Source organism: Saccostrea echinata, unplaced genomic scaffold (genome assembly GCF_033153115.1).
Source record: "Saccostrea echinata isolate AGI-Se365-2 ecotype Australia unplaced genomic scaffold, CSIRO_AGI_Sech_v1 ptg000025l, whole genome shotgun sequence".
NCBI classification, from domain to species: Eukaryota; Metazoa; Mollusca; class Bivalvia; order Ostreida; family Ostreidae; genus Saccostrea; species Saccostrea echinata.
The window spans coordinates 7,258,657-7,274,546 of NW_026889774.1; the positions used below are offsets into that span (position 1 = coordinate 7,258,657).

General features: G+C 36.5%; 1 pseudogene; it reads left to right on the forward strand.

Annotated features, from left to right (window-relative positions):
• The first annotated feature begins 7,404 nt into the window (after positions 1-7,404).
• LOC133192334 (uncharacterized) lies at positions 7,405-8,326 on the forward strand (annotated as a pseudogene).
• Positions 8,327-15,890: the final 7,564 nt, after the last annotated feature.

The following is a 15,890-nucleotide window of genomic DNA, read 5'->3' on the forward strand; positions in this document are numbered from 1 at the left end:
AATATAAGTATGTGTATAACAATAAGACAAACGATTTTTCTTTGCATTTTTATTACTTGTATTGATAAAAAGAAGTCTAGCAGATACTTGAACTTATAAAAATATGTCAACCGGTTATTCTATAAGTCGGCAGTGCCAATGGTTTGTATATATATATATATATATATATATATATATATATATATATATATATATATATATATATATATATGCAGTCTTGAAGACTGGCATATTTATCGGGGGAGGGGGTCACTCACCCCCTTTCAAATTTTTAAGAAAATAGAAAAGGGGGAAAATATTCAATATAAAAGAAAGTCTTGATAAAACTTATGCTTTAATACTAATTTTAACTACAAGTACTATGAGTTTCTATTGCCACTTAATCTTTTTGACCCCCCCCCCCTTTTGAAATCCCTTTATTTAAAAGACTAGTTTACTATGTATATGTCATTACAATGAAGTTCCTGAGTCCCGCCCGCGCTGATTTCACTGTGACAACCATATATAAACACAAACATATACACAAAGTGCTAAACTATCAATTTCTTCATGTGTAAGATTATAAAGTGTGAATTTGCACATGACAACTACAGTAAAGGATCCAATTCGTGATTCTGAGGGGACAACTATTTGATTCCGATAGGTGCTAGCAGATTTGGGAGAGAAAAAAATCTGTCCTTGATAATGTTGAAAAAAATCTATTTTCCACTAGGAAGAAAATAAATCATTTGAGTGATGGTAACCCCACCCACCCACCCCCCGCACATACTCTAATTTTCTCATTTTTTCTTTATATTTTTTCCTACCCACTTTTTTTTTGGTGTAATAGAAATAAAAAAAAAACTGTCCCTAATCATCTTGGAAATAAATAATCTGTCCTTTAATGACACCAAAATAAACATGTTGACTCGAAAAAAATGCCAGCCCCCCTCCCCCCCCCCCCTTTAGAATCAAATTGTCGTCTTCTAAATTGTATTATTCTGTTTTGGTGTCTCATCATCGAATTTTCAAAAAAAAAAAATAAATAAATAAATAAATAAAAATAAATAAAAAAAAGCCAAGACTTTTCCCTTTGTACAATTCCTTTTCTTCCAATACATCTCACAATTTTCGTGCAGAACTTACTTCTGCAAATATCCGATTTCTTTTATTATATTTATTTACTATACATTTTACCCCCCCCCCCCCGGTCGAATCCACCTCTGTATTGAAGACTCATCTCCTTAAACGTGCCCCCTCCTTTCGCCCCTATAATTTTGCCAATACATGAATATACTAATACTATGCAATAGAAAACAAACCTAACTTCGATTGTCCTCCTTCAATAATATTTTTTCTTGTCAAATTGTTGTTCGGTTGCCGCCCCCCCCCCCCAACACACACACACACTGAAAAAAAAAAACTTTTTATGAACCTGAAAATGTATATAAAATCTTGCAAGGTCCTATTGATGTCAAATTATATTTATTTCACAGTACATTCGTTCGTTATGAAAAAAAAAAAACGTTATATTTCCATGAGATGCACTTTGAAGGTAAACGACGATCGAATCATCTATATCCCCATACACCTCTAAGTTCCGGCCGAGGAGACCTGGTTTGCAGAGAAATGTTAGAAAAGGCGTGAATGCGACGAACGCACTGCAAGATTCAACTTGATTTGATTTGATTTCAATAAATGACGGCTTCCGATGTCTGAGAAAAGTCCGACTTGGGCGAGAAATTCTCGCTATTAGTCAGAAAGTGCCCCAAAGCGTAATCCAACATGAAGGCTAGTTTCATGCCTTGTTATGTTTATAGTATAGTACTTATATTTAACAATTAAGCTGGGGAGTGCCTATGACCAGAAGAGCTAATTCGATAGCAAGGTGTCCGTCGTCCATCCGTCTGTAAACAATTTTTCAAAATGCTACTCCTCCTAGTTTTGGTCTGGTTTGAATATAACTTGGCACACAAGTAGACTACACTAAGATGCATAATTCTGTGTATCGGTTTTTGATTTCGGTGAACGGTGTTGCCGTGGTTACTAAAAATAGAAATTTCTGTGAAATATTTTCAAAACGCTACTCCTCCTACAGTTTTGGTCTGATTTCAATATAACTTGGCACACAAGTAGATTACACTGAGATACATAATTATGAGTATCCATTTTTTGATTTTGGTGAAGTGTTGCCATGGTTACAAAAAAAATTGAAATTTCTTTCATATACTTTCAAAACATCACTTCGCCTACAGTGTGGTCCGATCTTGACAGCTGCTTTTTCAATACCTTGTCATTGTCATTGATCATTTGCAAAATCATTTTGTTAAAAAACATTCTGATTGTACAGACAAGTACTCTGAAGTTGACATTAAAAAGATGCTTGAGTTTCTGATTGACAATATGTATGTGGTTTTTGGTGACCAGGTCTTCCAACAATCTATTGGAATTCCCATGAGTACCAATTGTGCTCCGTTATTAGCCGATCTTTTTTGTATTCATATGAAGTAGAATTTGTCCAAAATCTTATACGTGATAAGAAGAAAACACTTGCTGTGGCCTTCAACTCGACATTTAGATTTATCGACGACGTATTGTCAATTAACAATGGTTATTTCCATTCTTATGTCGATACGATATATCCCGGTGAGCTTGAGACAAAAATACTACAGTGTCTGACACACCTGTTTCATATTTGGTTATTTTACTTGAAAAAGACGTTAATGGTAATCTAACAACCGAGCTTTATGAAAAACGTGATGACTTTAACTTTTCAATCGTCAGCTTCCCTTACTTATGCAGCAATATACCTTCAATACCTGCATACGGGGTTTATATCTCTCAGTTGATTCGATACGCAAGAGCATGCTCTACGTATGTACAATTTCTAAAACGAGGTAAATTCTTGACAAACAAGTTGATGAAACAAGAATATCAGCAGTCTCGTTTAAAGTCATCATTTCGCAAGTTCTATGGTCGATACAATGACCTTGTCAGCAAATACCATTTATCATTGAGTCAAATGCTGACTGACGTTTTTCATACTAATTGTTAGGCCATTATTTACATACTAAATTGTCGACGGATTTTTCCGTTATTTCCCGATCATGACAAGGAGCACAGGGCGGGTGTGATCGGTCGGCAGGGGATGCTCACTTCTCCATGGCACCTGATCCCACTTCTGATGTTTTGGAAGTCCCTGTTTGCTCTGCACCTATTTTGTAATGTTTAATGGACTTTTGAGCTTGAATATTGTTCGTTATTTCCATATATTTCATTTAATATAACGTGGCATGCAAGTAGACTACACTGAGATACATAATTGTCTTTGTTTTTTTTTTTATTTTGATGAATGATGTTGCCATAGTAACTAAAATCAGAATTTCTCTAATATTCTTTTAAAAGGCTACTCCTTCTACAGTTTTAGTCTGATTTCAATTCATCTTGCCACAAAAAGAGAGTAAAACAAGGATTATTATTTATTTACTGCAAAGTTTCAAGTCCAAGTGCTACTTTTCTCTTCCTTTGTTACAAGTACAAACCAGTAGAGCTAGTCTCGACAGAGACTTTTGGTTATTTACAAAAATAACATATTTTTGTGTTTTTAAATCGATGACCTATCATCGTTTTAGATAACTTAAGCCCATCTAAGGCTCGAGTATAGGGGCGGATCCACAAGTTTTCGGTTTCTTCCGATGATATCAAAGTGACATGTTATTTATGGGCCGGGGTTGTGAAAGTACACGGAGGAAAGCAAATACGCGAAACTATATCTACCGAGCAGAAAGGCAGAGATTGAATTAAGTACTCATTTTATTGAAAATATTAGAGGTAAAAATATATATATTCTGACATCTTCTAAAAAATAATGTTTGTTTGCCCTCTCCCGACCGACGGGCTGAAAATGGCCCGACTCATATCTTTTTCTAACTTCCGGAAAACGATATTTTTTTCTTTTTATTCTTGAATTCTCTTATCCCGTCAACAATTACGTTGAAATTTTCTGAGAAAAAAATTCTTACCTACCTACCGACCCATTATTTTTACCCTGAGTCTGGAGAGGGCAAACAAACATTATCTTAAAGATGGTCTTACAAAAACATTCTCTCCCTCTCTCTCTGAGCAAAATCAAAAGGAGATTCCAACCCCCGGACCCCCACCCCACCCCCTCTGGATCGGCCAATGGACTTAAAATTCAACTATTACGATACCTGCACGCCAAAGCCTCTTTTAATTCTGTGGTTCATTTCAATTGTGATAGATACCTGGATCAACATTTCATATTAAGTCCATTGTATATTTTTATTATTGCAACTCTACTGAGCAAAATAGACTTAAATAACGATGAAAATTTCAAGATAAAAAAATGAAATCTAATTACTTCTAGATAATGTGTACATGTATATTCAATAAATCTAAAAATTTTCTTCGGATTTCGATTAGAAACACATGCATAAGGTCCACGTATTGCAGTCCTTTTTTAAAGGACAGCAACTTGTTGTTAAGTTAACATGATTGATTGATTGATTGATTGTATGTTGTTTTACGTCCCATTCGAGAATTTTTCACTCATATAGAGACGTCACCATATACCGGTGAAGGGCTTCAAATTTTGACCTTTACTCGGCTCTCAGGGCCATTGAGCAGTGAGGGATCTTTATCGTGCCAACGCCTGCCGTGACACGGGGCCTCGGTTTTTAAGGTCTCATCCGAAAGACCCGCAACTTTCACTTCAAAGTGCCGAGCGCATGGCGAAGGAACAGTTGCTACCCATTTTATCGACTTGGTTCTGTCGCGGCCGAGATTCGAACTCACGACCTCCCGATTACGGAGCGAGCGCTCTACCGACTGAGCTACCGTGAACGGTCAAGTTAACATGACAAGAATTTCACGAATTTATTTCATGCATGCGTCCGACTAAATAAAAAGCCAAACACGGGTCATTCCAACTTTTCCGTATTTATTTTTATCGATGTCATCGAAAATATCAAATTTAATTCTCTGACTCCCACATTGTCCATAAATGGATCCGTTGAAGTACCAGGCAGCGGATATTAGTCTTGATGTAAGCGCTGCATTATCTTGTGCCACATCATCTGCTATATTGTCCTGACATCATTCTCTAAATTTAATTAATTAGATCTTAATGTCAGATCGTTTCTTCGTCACCTTTATTTTTTGCTCGATCACTGCTTTTTAACTTGTTTAAAACAAGTTGCATCTCCAAAATGTCACTTTTTACAATCTTTTTCACCTACTTAATTCGCCCGCGTGGCGCAGTGGTTAGAACGTTTGCTCTAAAAGTCGCGGAGTAAGGAGTTGATCTTTACGTCGCGGGTTCGAATCCCACTGTGGGACGCGGAGTCCGGTTCTTCGCATGATATAAACCGAGGTCTCGAGTCGAAGTAGGTGCTGGCACGAAAAAGATCCCTCACTGCTCAATGACCCTGAAGTGCCGAATATAGGTCAAAATTTACGGATCTCCACCGGTGGCGTCTCCATATGAGTGAAAAATTCTCGAGGGGAAGGTTAAACAGTAAACAAACAAACAAAACCTACTTCATTGACAACTTGTAGGAGTTCCTCCCCTTGCTTTTCTGAAAGACCTAGAATTTGATATTATTCTTCCTTGAATATTAGTAATTATAATTTCCTTTGAAACTGCTGACTTTGTTATCTGTTCGTTTTCTTCTTTTCTGTTGTGCAAGTCATTTAAAGTTTCAAGCTTCGTCTTGATTCTAATTTCTTTCAGCAAATCTTCGTTTTCTTGATGTAATTTCTCACTCTCTTCCCCAAGTTTTGTTACTTTCTTGTTCATTTTCATCTCGATCTTTTCTTGATAGTTATTAAATGACTCCTCTACAACACTTCTAATAACTATTTGAATATCGCTGACCTTAAAGAATTGTCTTTTTAATTTTTTTCTTAATCTCGGTCAACTGTGTTTGACTGATTGAATGTTGTTTTACGTCCCATGGAGAATTTTTCACTCAGAGACGTCACCATATACTGGTAAAGGGCTTCAAATTTAGTCCTTTACTTGGCACTCAAGGCCATTGAGCAGTGAGGGTTCTTGATCGTGCTAACGCATCCAAATGCCATAAATTATACCTTGCTAGCTGTCAAATACTTAATTATCACTTATTTAATTTCTATTTAATTTCTAATTTCAGGTTTAATAGACGCAAAAAATGAGCCGTTTTTCACAATAAGTACTTCGCTTGACCAGGATTGACACCTGTGCCGTCAGAGAATGGGTGATCAAAAATGTATATTGAAAAATTCAAACTTTGAATCGCTAACATCCAAAATATTAATTTTCTAGTGAAGAATTTTAAATGATGATTTTAATAACATGTATACTTTTAATGAGTTGCGAGTCGCAAAGCAAGACGTTCTACTATGTATTTACAATTTAACAGCTAAATTTGCTTTTCTTCGTCATTGTTTCATTTTTTATTTAATTAAACTGAAATTGAAAAATTGTAAACCAATGACAATGTTCCAGGGCCACATTAAATATTGGAATTGTTTTAGATTGGTTAATAATTAAGTTAAAAACCGTCTTTAGAAACGATTTGACATGGCATGCACGCAATAAATAAAAATTAAATAAAGAATAAAACTATCAAAGTCTGTTAAGCGTTTGACCAATAAAACAAGCGCCCTAATAACATTGGCAAGGAGTTGTCATTATTTTAGGTGAAAGTAGAAGTACAAACAAATCTTAAGCGGACCCATTTATTCAAACGGGTATTATGCAAGTATCCTCATATTTTCCTATACATATGGTTTTATAATCATGGATTATTGTCGCCAGCGCGGCGAAGTGGTTAGGGCGTTTGCTCTGGAGTCGCGATGTAAGCAGTTGACCTTTATGTTGCAGGTTCGAATCCACTGCGGGACGTGGAGACCGGTCCTTAGGATGACGTAAAAGATTCCTCACTGTCGTTGTATTTTTCGCAGAAATGCTGTCAATGTGAAGTCTGAGGCAAATGCAGGGGCTGTCCGTGCGAAAGATTGATTGATTGATTGTATGATGTTTAACGTCCAATTCGAGATTTTTTTCCACTCATATAGAGACGTTACCATATACCGGTGAAGGGCTTCAAATTTAGACCTTTACTCGGCACTCAGGGCCATTGAGCAGTGAGGGATCTTTATTGTGCCAACGCTTATCGTGACACGGGGCCTTCGTTTTTAAGGTCTCATCCGAAGGACCCGCAATTTTCCCTTCAAAGTGCCGAGCGCTTGGCGAAGGAACAGTTGCAATCTACTTTTTATCGACTTGGGTCAGTCGCGGCCATGATTCGAACACACGACCTTCCGATCAGAGAGCGAGCGCTTTACCGACTGAGCCACCGTGACGGCCCCTGCAAAAGAAAGGGTTTCACCAATTGCACTAACCCTATATCATTTTAAGACATGCTACAGAAAGTGTGTCAATTGAGTGTTCATCCTAGGTGCATTGGTCATTGATTTTATGATGTTCACCCTTCTACCACTGAGGACCTCCTAGATCGGAAGTGGGTATTATTATTAACTCTCTCTCTCTCAATAGTTCTCTTCTGAATCCATATGCTGGAAATAGTTCACGAAATGCCAGGATGGAAGACCGACCGAGTAGAAATGAGGCTAAGGCTGCACAGCTTTCTGCTGAAAATACAAGAGATCAGGTGAAATGCATCAATCTCATGGTATTTTTATGCCCCCGCCATATATTAGCTATTGATATTCAAGACGTTTACTATCAAGTTCAATATAACTTTTAGGGTGCAGTGGACAACATGTCCGCAGATGAAATGAGGACGGGGCTTGATCCTCAAAACGTATACTTTCAAGCTCAATTTTACTTTTAGGCTGCAGTTGACAACAAGTCCGCAGATAAAATGAGGAAAAGGCTTTGGACAGCAATCACAATTTGCCATAAATATATGCGAACTTTTGTAATGGAACAACAAAATGGTACTTGGCAGATTTCAGGTATTTTCAATTCAAGTGTATTATGGTGTTAGTGTGGGAGGACAGATTTATAAGGACATCCGCATCTGCTGCAGGCAATCTCTATGCATTACCTCAAAACCCGAATTCCGCAGTCTTTGCTTGAGGTATGACGTGCTGGATATTGTCAATATCTTGAATTGGAGCTACCAAACCAACCAGGACCCTAGCTTTTTCGTGTCTATATTTAGACACCAGGCATACAGAATTTTTGTGGCAACATGGCAGTCTTGGTGCTGGAAGGCGCTTTCCAGAACCGGTCTGTGTTGCTCATACAGTACGCCTTAGGATCCCATAGATAAATGGGCAGTACACTGTGTACCATTCTGCGTATTCAAATGACTGAATAAGAACTAAACATACAATTGTTTACGCATGATACTGATTTTGCCCAAACAATAAATTATTGAAATGATTGATTTCTGTTGAATTATGATGTTATTCAAGGTTGAATCAAGCCACAGGAGTATTTGCGTATAAATTGCGAACCAGAATTCCACTTGTATTACATTTTCCCCCTGTTTTAATACATTCTAGGAGCGTCTTTGAGGATGGAGTGTTCATTCCAGATACGTTAGACTAGGAAGACCTAATCATTTCTGTGTACGTTTACAAAGATTTACCGTAGGTCTCTCTTAAGCACACAGACATCAGTTCTACATACAAGAAAAGGGAATCCGTTGTGATAATTCATTAAAAAAACATGTAATAGCTGGGCAGCCGTTTGAAGAAGAAAAAACATACCATGTCAACTCATGTGGACAAAATAGCTTTTATAATCTATGGTTTCAATCTTGACTTATTTTGCTAATTTTTGAAAAAGAACGTGTAATGATGAATGCATCTTTGTCTAGAATTAAATATATATATATATATATATAAGTAAATTAAAACAGAAAGAAAATATTTCTATGTGCGTATCTTTGTAGCTTGTCCAGCGGACTTTATCGTAGACATTAAAAAATGAATAGCACAAACATTTTTTTCTTCCAAAATTCAAATATCTTGCTAAAATGAGTGTCTCTCACTAAAGAAGTGACATATGTTAACATTATGTTTGGCCAAGCCAAATAATTTGGTGAAAAAAATCGAGAAAATATAACCTTACAGTTCAATAAAAGTTTTAAAAGTTCTAGAAAGATTAGATTTTATTGTTGCTGTAAAGTTTCTGGGAACATTTTAAAGAGTCTATTATTACATTTTTACACAATTACAATTTCTTATTAAGAATTTTATTGAAAGAAGTATTGAAAAAATAGCAATGTTACTCTTCTGTATAGGAAATAAAAAAAGTGTTTGTGGTAGGTATTTCTAGGCTAATAATGTTTCGTACACAGGATTCCTGAAGGTCAAACGCCAAATACTTTGTATGAAATTCAATGGTGTGTTATGACAGTTAGCCCTTTACTAAAATCTGGGCAGAGGAATAGGTTAACCCAGTATGGCAAAACCAGGACTCAAAATTAAGAAAATAAAGTAGTCTATTTAAAGTTGTCAGGAACCTCAGCATTACTATCACTTCCAATTTTTAGCTCTACTGGCCGAAGACCAGAACAGTGTATGCGATTGATAAGGTGTCTGCCCGTCTGTCTATAAACATTTTTTTTTCAAAACGCTACTCCTCCTACAGTTTTGGTCTGATTTCGATAAAACTTGGCACATAAATATACTACACTGAGATGTAAAATTCTGTTTATCGGTTTTTGATTTCGAAAAATGCTGTTGCCTTGGTTACTTAAAATAGAAATTTCTGTGAAATACTTTCAATATGCTACTCCGATACAAGTTTAGTCTGATTTCAATACAACTTGGCACAAAAGTAGAATGCACTAAGATACACAATTCTTAATATCGGTTTTCTGATTTCGATGAATGGTGTTGCCATGGTGACTAAAACAGAAATTTTGTGAAATTCTTTCAAAATGCCACTCCTCCTACAGTTTTGGTCTCATTTCAGTATTACTTGGCACACAAGTATACTACACTGAAATACATAATTCTGTTTATCGGTTTTTTTATAATACGTTGAACAGTGTTGCCATGGTGACTAAAAATGGATTTTTTGTGAAATTGTTTCGAAACACTACTCCTACATTTTAGGTCTGATTTCAATATCACTTTGCACACGAGTGTGGTAAATAATTGTGTGTATCGCCTATCGGTTTTATATTTTGATGAACGGTGTTGCTATTGTTACTGTAAGTAGAAGGTCATTTGAAATACATTCAAAACGCTATTCCTCCAACAGTTTTGCTCTAATTTTAATATTACTCAGCACACAAGTAGACTATACTAAGATATTTAATTCTGCTTATCAGTTTTTGATTTCAGTGAGGAGTGTTGCCATGGTTACTAACAAGAGGCCCAAGAGCCATAATGGTCACCTGAGTATAATACAACACTCTAAAGGATCCACAGAAGTATAAAATGAAATTAACTGATAGAAGAAGCAATGTTGCACAAGAATTTCAAAACTCTGGTAAAAATACCCTTGCTTACTGTTATGTGCTAGACCCGAGTGATCTCCTTGGGATCATACTTGGTTTTCCCAAGTCTTACAGGGATGATAATGAATGCAAAATATACAAATACAATGGACACTTACCTATTGTGTAAGGTATTCAATATATATGGATATGTTTTTGTCACTTGCCTAGTGCTACAATTCAGTACAAACAGACTTCGGTATATAACGTAGCTATTTGCCACTTGTCACTAATTACAATAAGTCACCCTGGCTCTCAGTGATTCTTTGTTCAATTTGATAAAGTACAAAACAACTTTATCCAGTCTCTTGTCAACCATGACTCTACCAGTGACAAGAACTCATCTGTTGTCAAACAGCTCACCACAGTGTAAACATAATGTGTACAATTACAACTTTTGCTAAATATATAAATAATCTTTATGTCAATCTTTTATATTGCTTTCCAGGCAAGAATCTGACTTTGAGCATGCTTTGCTCATTTAAACCAAACATTAATTTTTATTTTGTTTCTATATATATAACATTCTTTTTTGTATTCTCATTCAATCAAATAACCTTTTAATTAAATTATAAACAAGGATTACTTGATTAACAACATCTAGCAAAGGGGAGTAACTCTCATTTACTTTGCCTATTACAATTGTGTACTCTGTTTGCCTCCTAGATACCTAGAAGCAAAGAAAAGGCATATTTACTTATAATTATATTTAATACATTTACATTGATATTATTGCATTTATTTTGTTTGCTTAGTACTCAGGGGCAGAGGAGAAGATTATCAAAGCATAAATCCATTTTTGCTAATTAATCAACAGAGCCTCACCCAAGCACAAGAACCCCTGACCCAGGGGCCATTAAATTCACAATTTTGGAAGAGGCACCCTTTTTCATCATGACTATGCATTTAGTTTGTTTGCTTAATACCAAGGGGCAGTGGAGAAGATTTTCAAAGCATTAATTTATTTTCAGTATATAATAAATACACCCCCCCCCCAAAGAACCCCTGATCCAGGGGCCATGAAATTCACAATTTAGGAAGAGGCACTCTTCCTCATCATAACTATGTATTTAGTTCATAGGTTGAACAGCCAGGAGCAGAGGAGAAGATTTTCACAGAATTAATGCATTTTCACTGTATAATCATTAGAGCCCCGCCCTAACACCAGAACTCCTGCCCCAGGGGCATGAAATTCACAATTTAGGAAGAAGCACTCTTCCTAATCATAACTATGTACTTAGTTCATAGGTTGAACACCCAGGAGTAGAGGAGAAGATTTTCACAGAATTAATGCATTTTCACTGTATAATCATTAGAGCCCCGCCCTAACACCAGAACTCCTGCCCCAGGGGCATGAAATTCACAATTTAGGAAGAGGCACTCTTCCTCATCATAACTATGTACTTAGTTCATAGGCTGAATACCCAGGAGCAGAGAAAAAGATTTTGAAAGAATTAGTGCATTTTCACTATATAATCATTAGAGCCCCGCCCTAACACCAGAACCCATGATGCAGGGGCCTCAAATTCACAATTTACGAAGAGGCGTTCATCCTCATCAAAACTATGTACTTAGTTCATTGGCTAAGTACCCAGGAGCAGAGGAAAAGATTTTTAAAGATTTAATGCATTTTCACTATATATTCATTAGAGCCCCAACCTACACCAGAACCCCTGACCCAGGGGCCATCAAATTCATAATTTACGAAGAGGCGTTCATCCTCATCATTACTATGTACTTAGTTCATCGGCTTAAAGCCCAGGAGCAGAGAAGATTTTCAAAGAATTAATGCATTTTCAATAAATAATCATTAGAGCCCACCCTAATACCAGAACCCCTGACCCAGGGGCCATGAAATTCACAATTTAGGAAAAGGCATTCATCCTCATGAGTACTATGTACTTAGTTCAAGGGCTCAAAGCCCAGGAGCAGAGAATAATATTTTCAAAGAATTAATGCATTTTCACTATATAATCACTAGAGCCCCACCGTAACACCAGAACCATTGACCCAGGGGCCATGAAATTCACAATTTTGAAAGGGGCACTCTTGCTTATCATAATTATGTACTTAGTTCATCGTCTAAATACCCAGGAGAACAGGAGAAGATTTTTAAAGAATTAATGCATTTTCACCATATAATCATTAGAACCCCGCGAAGTAAGGAGTTGATCCTTACGTCGCGGGTTCGAATTTCACTGTGGGACGTGGAGACCGGTCCTTCGGATGAGACCGTATAAACCGAGGTCCCGTTTCGCAGTAGGTGCTGGCACGAAAAAGATCCCTCACTGCTCAATGGCCGTAAGTGCTGAGTATAGGACAAAATTTGCAGCTCTCCACCGGCAAGTGGTGGCGTCTCCATATGAGGAAAAAATTCTCGAGAGGGACGTTAAAACAACATACAAACAAACATTAGAGCCCCGCCCTAAGGCCAGAACCCCTGACCCTGGGGCCATGAATTTCACAATTTTGGTAGAGGGCTCAATGTTTATTACAATCATGCCAACAGTCTGACTGCTTGATGTCCAGCAGTAAAGAAGAAGATTTTTAAAGATTGCATTAATTTTGATGGTTTAAGCCCCACCCCTCAGGCCCCAGGGGGGCAGGGGCCATGAATTTCACAATTTTTACTCCCCTTCACCCATATATGCTATATGCCAAAATTGGTTGAAAATGGCTCAGTGGTTTCAGAGAAGATGCTAAAAATGTTCAAAAGTATACGACCGACGGACGACGACGGACGAAAACGGATAGCAATCGGTCACCTGAGTGACTCTGGTGACCTAAAAATAGAAATTTCTGTGAAATGCATTCAAAACGTTACTCCTCCTAAAGTTTTGGATTGATTTCAATATAAATTGGCACATGAGTAAATTACACTGAGAAACATTATTCTTTCAATCTGCTTTTGATTTTGTTAAATGTGTTGACTTTGTTACTAAAAATAGAATTTTTTGTAAAATACTTTCAAACTTCCTCCTCCTACAGTATGGTCTGATTTTAATACAATTTGGCATGCGAATAGATTACACTGAGATATACATTTGCCTTTATTAGTTTTTTTTTTAATTTGATGATCGGTGTTGCTATGGTTACTAAAAATATACATTTCTGTAATTTTTTTCAAAACGCTACTCATAAAGTTTTGAACGATTTCAATATTACTTGGCACACAAGTAGACTACACTTAGGTACATAATTCTTTATACGGGTTTTTGATTTCTATGAACGGTGTTGCCATGGTTACTAAAAATAGAAATTTCTGTGAAATACTTTTAAAACGTTACTTCTCCTGCAATTTTAATTCGATTTCAGTATCACTTGGCACAGAAGTATACACGCTCGGCTTTTAGGGCCATTGAGCAGTGAGGGATCTTTTTCGTGCCAGCACCTACTGCGACACGGGACCTCGGTTTATACGGTCTCATCCGAAGGACCGGTCTCCACATCCCACAGTGGGATTCGAACCCGCGACGTAATGATCAACTCTTACACTGCGACTCTAGAGCAGAGTCTGACGCTCTACCACTGCGCCTTGCGGGCGATTTGGTTACTAAAAATGGTTACTAAAATAGAAAATTCTGTGAAATACTTTCAAATAACTACTTCTCCTACAGTTATGGTCAGATTTCAGTATAACTTGGCATAAAAGGAGACTACACTAAGATATATAATTCTGTATGGGTTTTTGATTTCAGTGAAGGGTGATGCCATTGTTACTAAAAATAGAAATTTCTGTAAAATTCAAAACACTATTCCTGCAGTTTAATTTCAATTTCAATATAATTTAGTTTACAGATAGACTATACAGATATACATAATTCTCTATCTTGTTTTTGATTTCGATAAACGGTGTTTGCCATGGTTACTATATATAAAAAATTCTGTAATGCACTTCAAAAGCTCTGGTTTCAATATTACTTGGCACTCAAGTAGTCTACATTAAGATACAAAATACTATATATCGCTTTTTGATTTCAATTAACGGTCTTGCCATGGTCACTTATAATAGAAATTTTGCGAAATACTTTTAAAAACTACTCCTCCTACATCTTCCCACGTCAAGGGTTTCTGAACCACTTTGCTCCACATAAACCCTTGACCGAATAGGCTAAGTTTGACGGGGTTACAAATGCGCTCTCCGATTGGCATCATGCAAAGTTTGCATGAACTAATCAAAAACATTGTTTTCTTTAACCTGAAATCAAATAGTAAACAGGAAAACAGTTTTAGTCCCAACAATACCGTCCTTATTATTAAATAGCATAGATAAAGGTTTTATCGCGGCCTTAGTTGGGTTGTGTAGAATTTATTACCGACTTCCAATATTGTCTCGAAATCTCTGTTTAATTCGCTTACTCTGATTGGCCAAAAGCAGAGGTCAGTAGGGTTCAAAATGCGAAATCTCACTAGATGGCGCGACAGTAAACCCCATCAAACTTAGTCAATTCGGTCGAGGGTTTATGTGGAGCGGAGTGGATCAGAAACCCTTGACGTGGGAAGATGCACCTCCTACAGTTGGTCTCATTTTAATAATATAACTTGGCATACTAGAAGACTACACTGAGATATATAAATGACTTAGTAGGTTCTTTAATGTATGATGTTGCAATGGTTACTAAAATTAAAAATTCTGTAAAATTCTTTTAAAAGGCTACTTCTTCTACAGTTTCAGTCTGATTGCAACAAATCTTGCCACACAAAAAAAGACCTAACCAAGGAATGTAATTTTATTAATTGCTGTTTTAACGTTTCAAGTCAAAGTGCTACTTTGTAGTACAAACCAGTAAAGCTACAGTCTCATCAGAGACTTCTTGTTCTTTTAAAACTATTTTTAATGTGGGGTAATTGAAAAGGGGGCTGCAGATATATAACGGACGGATGAAAGAGCAAAGAATTTGATGTAACAATTCCCAAACGTTTTGTGGAAGAGCAATGGAATCCTGCTCTTTATACCGTTTGACTCCTTCATAAAGTTTTCAAATGGAAAAAGCCTTATCTTTATGCAATAATTACAGAAAACTGTTTAACATTTCACAATCTGTAAATTTATTCGACTTCAAGGCCCACCATTTCTGCCACTCATTGTATGCATTACCATTAATTAAAAGCTTCTCTTGTGAACTACGTACATGTATGTTTGTCCAATGAACTTAAGAAACCTGTTTGTATGTAATCATTGTTTGTAATCATGAATGAAATAAAAGTATGAATACGGTATTTTGTGTATGATTAGAAAAGTTTACACAATATGAATTAGTATAGGCTTTGTTACAAGTAGGTGTCAGTTACAAATGCCATATAAACCGATACTATCGAACGGTAAATGTTAGTTGAAACATTTATACACAAACTTCTTTGATGTTAGTCAATGGACATCTTAATTAACTATTGTACTAACGATTATTTCCTCCCCATCATGCA